This window comes from Arachis stenosperma, chromosome 3, assembly GCF_014773155.1.
Source record: "Arachis stenosperma cultivar V10309 chromosome 3, arast.V10309.gnm1.PFL2, whole genome shotgun sequence".
Lineage (NCBI taxonomy): Eukaryota > Viridiplantae > Streptophyta > Magnoliopsida > Fabales > Fabaceae > Arachis > Arachis stenosperma.
Window position 1 is genome coordinate 53,245,406 of NC_080379.1, and position 9,826 is coordinate 53,255,231.

General features: G+C 39.3%; 1 non-coding gene across 1 annotated transcript; it reads right to left on the reverse strand.

The window, feature by feature from the left end:
* Positions 1 to 5,805: 5,805 nt before the first annotated feature.
* LOC130971309 (small nucleolar RNA R71) lies at positions 5,806 to 5,909 on the reverse strand. Its single transcript, XR_009082534.1, has one exon. It is a non-coding gene; the product is annotated as a small nucleolar RNA R71 (small nucleolar RNA).
* Between the last annotated feature and the right edge of the window lie 3,917 nt (positions 5,910 to 9,826).

Sequence of the window (9,826 nt, forward strand, 5' to 3'; positions counted from 1 at the left end):
GTCTTCCAAGTACCAATTAACATACTTGCTAGTTACCAAATCAAATAAATAATAAACATAAGTAAACAAAATACATGTTTTTCTCATGATGAAATTGAACAAAAAAGAAACTAGTTTTTTCGATTTGAAACCAAAAAGACTTTGTGCTTCACCATTGTGTCAAGAGTCGCCCTTATCTCTTCAGAAAACTTCATTCATCCATAAGAAAGTTGTAGTCAAATCTAAATGGAAAAAAATATAGTCAAAATATCAGGTTAAACAATAACATGTATATTTAAGTGTTACAACAATTTAGCACACATATACCTAATCATGATTTGGTATATGAGTCGCTCGGAGAGAATGTCGAGGAATCAAATTTGGATCTTGAGGACTATTTGCAGACGATTGCTTAGATCGCAAGAGAGATAGCGCTTTATCAACATTCATACCAGGAGAAGTTTGTTGCAATATAAGTTTCACCATATCTTCCAATCCTTGTAGCCATTGCTTATGGTCGTCTAATTCAGTTTTTAAAGCTGTTACCTTGTCTTCACTTTGTTTTTTGATTTCATCTATTTCTTTATTTTTTTAAGAGAAGTTTTTGTAACAGTTCTTCCAAAACATCGAACCCTTCCTAAATTCTCTTTACCAAACACTTTTTGAAATGCTTTAATAGGAGTTTTTTCAGCTTTTTGGAGATCATCAAGTTTATCCTATACATATAAATAATGATATGCCTATTTTTAGTGATAGAATTTCAATGAAAGAATGATTAATTTAATCAAAAAAAGATTAGAGCCTCAAATTGGTTCTCTTAAAAAATAAAATCATAATTATATTAGTCATTCTATCATCTAGATAATCACATGTCATAGATAATTATGAGCCTTATAATCTAATTCACACTAGCAATTTTATTTATTGTTATATCTTTTTTAAATTAATTTGAAACATCTAATATGTAGAAGGCCAAACCAATACACGGTAACCTTTTAGAAATTATTTTAAACATGCACTACAAGAAAATAAGCTTTCTGCCACGCTTCAAAAGCGTGCCGAAAAATGCAAAAAAACGTGCCGATAGCTTTTCGCCACACTTTTTGAGCTATCGGCACGCTTTTGAAAGGGTCACATCCGCCAGCGTGCCGGTTGCTCTATTGCCACGCTTTTGCAGATCTATCGACACGCTTTCTTTTTTGCCACGCTTAAAAGCATAGCCGTAGGTGTTAATCTATCGGTACGCTTTACAAGCGTACCAAAAAGTTCACATATCGCCACGTTTTTGAAGCGTGCCAAAAAAGTTGGTTTTGGCTACGCTTTGAAAGCGTGCCGATAGAGCACATACAGCCACGCTTTCAAAGCGTAGCCTATTCCTTTGTCAATTTAAAAAAAAGGAGAAAATTAGAATGCATAATAATAGCAAAGAAATTACAATTCTATAATAATAATTAAAAAGAGAAAAATTCAGATTCACAGCATCGAGATTCAAATCAAAATAATCATATAATTAAATTAATAAAAAAAGTACCTTACTTTAAAAACTAAACCAAAATGTAATTACAAACTTATCTAACCTTGAGGATATGAGAATTCAACAAAAGCAAAACTAAAATGTTTTTTGAAAGAGAATAACTTCTCTTTAAATTCTTCAATGGCATTAAAATTGCCTAACCAGGAAGGAACAGAGAAACTCATCCTCTTCAGGACCAAACCATTTTCCATCACAAATTTAGCTGACCACAACTCATGCTCAAGACCATGTACTTCTCTAAATTTCACAACCTCCAAGGTATTTTGCAACCATTCAGGCACATCAGTAGAGCTAAAAAGCTCTTTGTCAAATTTAGATTTTAGTCCCTGATGATGATCAATCATTAAACAAAGTCGAGATGAGAATCAAATTAAATTGATAAACCAAACATTTTCTCAAATTGATAAAATCTATTATTTAGGAGCTACATAATCATTGTGATACTTATATCAGTGTAGAATAGTGTCTCTAATTTTAATTAAAATAATTATCAACCTTTAAAATTAAAGTCTTGAGAATTGGTGACTTGAGAAGTATGACTAACAAAATTTCACCAATAACTAAGTCAAGCTCCAGATGCTTGATGAGCGGATAATTTATACGCTTTTTGGCATTATTTTTAGGAAGTTTTTAGTAGGATCTAGCTACTTTTAGGGATGTTTTATTAGTTTTTATGCAAAATTCACATTTCTGGACTTTACTATGAGTTTGTGTATTTTTCTGTAATTTCGGGTATTTTCTGGCTGAAATTGAGGGACCTGAGCAAAAATCTGATTCAGGCTGAAAAAGGACTGCTGATGTTGTTGGATTCTGACCTCCCTGCACTCGAAAGAATTTTCTGGAGCTACAGAACTCCAAATGGCACGCTCTCAATTGTATTGGAACATAGACATCCAGGGCTTTCCATCAATATATAATAGTCCATACTTTATTCGGGTTTAGATGACGCAAACTGGCGTTCAACACCAGTTCCATGTTGCATTCTGGAGTAAAACGCCAGAAACACATCACAAACCAGAGTTAAATGCCAAAAACACATTACAACTTGGCATTTAACCCCAAGAGAAGCCTCTGCACGTGTAAATCTCAAGCTCAGCCCAAGCACACACCAAAGTGGGCCCCGAAAGTGGATTTCTGCACTTAGACTTATTTCTATAACCCTAGTAGCTAGTTTTTACTATCGTAGTAAGCGTCTTGTCTTTGGATGGATCTTTAATCAGTGTATGCGATTTTAGACCTTCATGGGGGCTGGCCATTCGGCCATGCCTGGACCATCACTTATGTATTTTCAACGGTGGAGTTTCTACACACCATAGATTAAGGTGTGGAGCTCTGCTGTACCTCGAGTATTAATGCAATTACTATTGTTCTTCTATTCAATTCAAGCTTATTCTTGTTCTAAGATATCACTCGTACTTCAACCTGATGGATGTGATGATCCGTGACACTCATCATCATCCGTCCTTATGAACGCGTGCTTGACAACCACTTTCGTTCTACAAGCGAGAGCAAGAGTGTATATCTCTTGGATTCCTGGTCCACGACGCATGGTTGCCTCGCCTGACAACCGAGCCTCCCATTCCGTGAGATCAGAGTCTTCGTGGTATAAGCTAGAATTGTTGGCGGCCATTCCTAAGATCCGGAAAGTCTAAACCTTTTCTGTGGTATTCCGAGTAGGATCTGAGATGGGATGACTGTGACAAGCTTCAAACTTGCGAGTGTTGGGCATAGTGACAGATGCAAAAGGATCAATGGATCCTATTCCGACATGATCGAGAACTGACAGATGATTAGCCGTGCAGTGACAGCGCATTTGGACCATTTTCATTGAGAGGACGGGAGGTAGCCATTGACGCCGGTGAAACCCGAACATACAGCTTGCATGGAAAGGAGTGAGAATGATTGGATGAAAGCAGCAGGAAGGCAGAGATTCAGAAGGAACACAGTATCTTCATACGCTTATCTGAAATTCCCACTAATGAATTACATAAGTATCGCTATCTCTATTTTATGCTTTATTTATCTTTATATTTAAAAACCATTATAACCATTTGAATCCGCCTAACTGAGATTTACAAGATGACCATAGCTTGCTTCATACCAACAATATCCATGGGATCGACCCTTACTCACGTAAGGTTTATTACTTGTACGACCCAGTGCACTTGCTGGTTAGTTGTGCGAAGTTGTGACAAAGTGTGATTCACGTTTGAGAGCTCCAAGTTTTTGGCACCGTTGCCGGGGATTGTTTGAGTTTGAACAATTGACGGTTCATCTTGTTGCTCAGATTAGGTAATTTTCCTCTTATTTTCTTTTCAAAAAGTTTTCAAAAATCTTTCAAATTTTTTTCATTTATTTTCATTTTTTTAAAAGAAATTTTCAAAAAAAAAACCCAAAAAATTAATAAAATCATAAAAACCAAAAATATTTTGTGTTTCTTGTTTGAGTCTAGTGTCAATTTTTAAGTTTGGTGTCAATTATATGTTTTTAAAATTTATGCATTTTTTCGAAAAATTCATGCATAGTGTTCTTCATGATCTTCAAGTTGTTCTTGGTAAGTCTTCTTGTTTGATCTTCATATTTTCTTGTTTTGTGTCTTTTGTTATTTTTCATATGCATTTTTGAATTCATAGTGTCTAAATATGAAAAATCTCTAAGTTTGGTGTCTTGCATGTTTTTCTTTTCTTGAAAATTTTCAAAAATAAGTCTTAATGTTCATCTTGATCTTCAAAGTGTTCTTGGTGTTCATCTTGACATTCATAGTGTTCTTACATGCATCATTGGTTTTGATCCAAAATTTTTATGTTTTGGGTCATATTTGTGTTTTTCTCTCTCCTCACAAAAAAATTCAAAAAAAATAAAAAAATATTTTCCTTATTTTTCTCATAAATTTTGAAATCTTTGGGTTGACTTAGTCAAAAATTTTTAAAATAAGTTGTTTCTTGTTAGTCAAGTCAAGATTTCAATTTTAAAAATCCATCTTTTCAAAATCTTTTTCAAAAATCAAATCTTTTTCATTTTTTTCTTTTATATTTTCGAAAATATTTTAAAAAAAATTGATTTTCAAAATCTTTTTCTTAATTTTATTTCATAATTTTCAAAAACTTTACTAACAATTAATGTGATTGATTAAAAAATTTGAAGTTTGTTACTTTCTTGTTAAGAAAGGTTCAATCTTTAAATTCTAGAATCATATCTTTTAGTTTCTTGTTAGTCAAGTAATCAATTTTAATTTTAAAAATCTAATCTTTTTCAATTATATCTTTTCAAATCATATCTTTTTCAAAATCAATTTCAAAATCTTTTCTAACTTCTTATCTTTTCAAAATTAATTTTCAAATCTTTTTCAACTAACTAATTGACTTTTTGTTTGTTTTACTATTTCTTATCTTTTTCAAAACCACCTAACTATTTTTCTCTCTCTAATTTTCGAAAATTCCTCACTCTTTTTCAAAATTCTTTTAATTAACTAATTGTTTTAAATTTTAATTTTAATTTTATTTCTTCTCTTAATTTTCAAAAATCACTAACCTTTTCTTCAAAAATAATTTTTGAAATTCTTTCCCTCTCATCTTCTTCTATTTATTTATTTCTCTACTAACACTTCTCTTCTACTCAAAATTCGAACCCTCTTCTCCCCTCTACCTGTGTTCAGATTTTCTTCTTATTTTCTTCTACTCACATAAAGGAATCTCTCTACTGTGGTAAAGAGGATCCCTATTATTATTTTCTGTTCCCTTTTTTTTCATATGAGCAAGAGCAAGGACAAGAACATTCTTATTGAAGCATATCCTGAACCTGAAAGGACTCTGAAGAAGAAACTAAGAGAAGCTAAAATACAACAATCCAGAGAAAACCTTACAGAAATTTTCGAAAAAGAAGAGGAGATGGCAGCCGAAAATAATAACAACAACAATAATGCAAGGAGGATGCGTGGTGATTATACTACACCTACTTCCAATTTTTATGGAAGAAGCATCTCAATCCCTGCCATTGGAGCAAATAATTTTGAGCTGAAGCCTCAACTAGTTGCTCTAATGCAACAGAATTGCAAGTTTCATGGACTTCCATCAGAAGATCCCTATCAGTTTTTAACTGAATTCTTGCAGATCTGTGATACTGTTAAGACTAATGGAGTAAATCATGAAGTCTACAGGCTCATGCTTTTTCCTTTTGCTTTAAGAGACAGAGCTAGAACATGGTTGGACTCACAACCTAAAGATAGCCTGGACTCTTGGGATAAGCTGGTCACGGCTTTCTTGGCCAAGTTCTTTCCTCCTCAAAAGCTGAGCAAGCTTAGAGTGGATATTCAGACCTTCAAGCAAAAAGATGGTGAATCCCTCTATGAAGCTTGGGAAAGATACAAGCAGTTGACCAAAAAGTGTCCTTCTGGCATGCTTTCAGAGTGGACCATTTTAGATATATTCTATGATGGTCTATCTGAGCTTTCTAAGATGTCACTAGACCATTCTGTAGGTGGATCAATTCACCTAAAGAAAATGCCTGTAGAAGCTTAAGAACTCATTAACATGGTTGCAAATAACCAATTTATGTACACCTCTGAGAGAAATCCTGTGAGTAAAGGGACGCTTCAGAGAAAGGGAGTTCTTGAAATTGATGCTCTGAATGCCATATTGGCTCAGAACAAATGTTGACTCAATAAGTCAACATAATTTCTCAGAGTCTGAATGGATGGCAAAATGCATCCAACAGTACTAAAGAGGCATCTTCTGAAGAAGAAGCTAATGATACTGTTCATACCCTGACCGAGCTCCCCAAACTCGGTAAGTTCATAGAAGGTCCGACCTCGTCCCAAGGCCCACGCCTGAGGTCGGACCTCGGACAAATAAGCTAAGAAGGCCCATCAAAAGGAACGAAGCCCAAAAACCTAAAGGCCGAAAAGGCCTAGGAAAGGCGGTTCCGCAAAGATAGGGATAAAACCCCCAAAAGATAAGATAAGATAAGAATATCTTATCCAGGGAAGATCACGGCCAACTACTATAAATACACTGGAGCACCCAGGTATAACACACATTCTACATTCTACACATATCTGCTTGGACCCATGCTAACTTAAGCATCGGAGTGTCATTGCAGGTACAACCACCCGCCGCTCAGCGCATCAAGCTCGGGTCACGGAACCCCCACCTCGGGTCTTGCCAGACGACCGAGCTCCACGTTTCAGGTAACCCTCGGAACATTGGCGCCGTTGCCGGGGAACCTGGAAGTCATCCCTTTACCATGGCAGACGACCCTCTCAACAATGACCACGCTGCATCAGAACAAGAGGAGGAAGTTGACACCGGAGAACGACCGGACAGCCCTCTATCACCACGCACTCCAGGAGGAAACAAACAGAATCGCCCAAAGACATCACTCCCAAACAAAGATCCACAAAATCTCGAAAAAGAAAAGAGCTCGGAAATTCTAGAAGCAGTCCGGGCACAACAAAACCGACTGAAACAACTCGAAGAGGACATAAAGAAGCAAAAAGAAACTGAGCAAGATCTGAGAAGGGAGGCTCGCAAGCGCAGAGAATTAGAAGAAAAACTGCGGAAAATAGAGGCCAACCTGAAAGATCGGACAGAACGCGACACCACTCCCGAAGGCAACCATGATCCCTTCACGCAAGAGATCATGAAGGAGAAGGTGCCGCGAAACTTCAAAGCACCCGATATGGATCTCTACGACGGCACCACCGATCCAAGTCACCACCTCAGCAACTTCAGAAGCAGAATGTACCTAGTTGACGCCTCCGACGCGATTCGGTGCAAAGCCTTCCCCACCACTCTCACCAAGTCAGCCCTGAAGTGGTTCGACAACCTGCCACCAAGATCAATCACCAGCTTCGAAGACCTAACCAAGAAATTCCTAACAAGGTTCTCCATTCAAAAGGACAAGGCAAAACATGCCCCCAGTCTACTCGGAATCAAACAAGGTAACCAAGAAACTCTCCGAGAATACATGGAGCGATTCAACAAAGCCTGCCTGGACATACAACACTTACCCACTGAAGCAGCTATCATGGGACTGGCAAACGGCCTAAAGGAAGGACCGTTTAGCCAATCCCTATCCAAACGATACCCGACCTCCCTATACGAGGTACAAGAGCGGGGAGAAAAATATATCAATATGGAGGAAACCTCCCAGCTAAGAGACTCTTCTAGGAAGGAATCAACCTACCCACTCCGAGATCGAGATCGGGAACAGAAGAAAAAAGAAGAACCCAACTCGGACAAACCACGAAAGTACCACAACTACACCCCCCTCCTAGTCTCCCTGGTAGACGTCTACAGAGAAGTATGCCACACCGAAAAAATTCCACCGCCCCGACCTCTAAAACACAAGAGAGCGGGGAGAAATCGGTCCGAATACTGCGAATATCACAAGCTCTACGGTCATTCTACCAACGACTGCCACGACCTAAAGAATGTGATAGAAAAGCTAGCCAGAGAAGGAAAGCTCGACAGATACATAGCAGACAAAGGAGAAGAGACCAGGAAGAGAAGACGGGGAGACAATGAAGGTCGGGCCGAACAAGTCCCGCGAACCCCTGAAAGACATGTTCACATGATAAATGGAGGTTTTGCAGGCGGAGGAACATCCAGATCCTCGCGAAAAAGACACCTCAAAGAAGTCTATCATGTCCGAGAAGACAGTACCCTGCCCGAGTTACCTACTATCTCATTTACCCGAGAAGATGCTCAAGGGATAATTCCCGGACACGACGATCCAATGGTAGTCACCATTATCTTAGCAAACGGCAACTTACATCGAACCCTGATCGACCAAGGGAGCTCAGCAGATATCCTGTTCAAAACGGCATTCGACAAGCTCGGACTTGAAGAAAAAGAACTAAAGGCCTATCCCACCGACCTATTTGGGCTAGGGGATACCCCGATCCATCCCTTAGGATACATCTCGCTACACACTACCTTCGGAAAAGGCGAGCAATCTAAAACATTAAACATCGACTACATTGTAGTCGACGTCACTTCAGCATACAATGCCCTCATTGGGCGACCAACCCTAAACAGACTGGCAGCTATAGTCTCGACCCCGCACCTCTGTATGAAGTTCCCTACCACAAAGGGAATCGCTACCCTAAAAGGCGACCAAAAGCTAGCACGGCGATGCTACAACGAAAGCTTAAGCCTAAAAGGGAAAGAGGTCAACACAGTAGAACTCGGACGAGTTCAAGTCCGAGAAGATCTTCGGCCACAACCAGAGGGAGAGACCGAAAAAGTCCAGATTGGGAACACACCTGAAAAAATAACAAACGTAGGAGCAAACCTCGAAGCAGGCCTAAAAGAGGAACTCATAACCCTCTTAAGAGAGAATTCCGACCTCTTCGCCTGGAAAGCCTCCGACATGCCAGGCATAAGTCCCGACCTGATGTGTCATAAGCTATCAGTGTACCCGGGATCCCGACCTGTCCAACAAAGACGCCGGAAGCTCGGACCCGAGCGCATGCAAGCAATAGAAGAACAAGTACAAGCACTACTAGATGCAGGGTTCATTAGGGAGGTAAAATACCCCCTATGGCTCGCGAACGTGGTCCTAGTAAAAAAGCCCAACGGAAAATGGAGGATGTGCGTCGATTACACAGATCTCAACAAAGCCTGCCCCAAAGACCCATATCCACTACCAAACATCGACGCCTTAGTAGACGCAGCCTCCGGCTACAGATATCTCTCCTTCATGGACGCATACTCGGGATACAATCAAATCCCGATGTATGGACCCGACCAAGAAAAGACCTCGTTCATAACCCCAAGGGCAAATTACTGCCACGTAGTAATGCCCTTCGGGCTGAAGAACGCAGGGGCAACCTACCAGAGGCTAATGAACAAAGTGTTCTCGGAGCACATCGGATTACACCTAGAGGTGTACGTCGACGACATGTTAGTAAAGACACAAGAAGACAAGAACTTGCTGACCGACCTCACCAGTGTCTTCGGTACTCTCAGAAAACACAATATGAGACTTAACCCGACAAAGTGCACCTTCGCCGCAGAGGCCAGAAAATTCTTAGGCTTCATGTTGACTCAAAGAGGCATCAAAGCAAACCCGGACAAGTGCCAGGCGATGCTCAATATGAAAAGCCCGACGTGTGTCAAAGAAGTACAACAACTGAATGGAAGGCTGGCCGCCCTATCAAGATTCTTGGCAGGATCAGCAATAAAGTCACTGCCTCTCTACTCACTCCTAAAGAAAGGGAAACCCTTCTCATGGACCCCGGAGTGCGAAAAAGCCTTTCAAGAATTCAAGGAATTCCTCGGGCAGCCACCAATCCTAACCCGACCTGTAAAA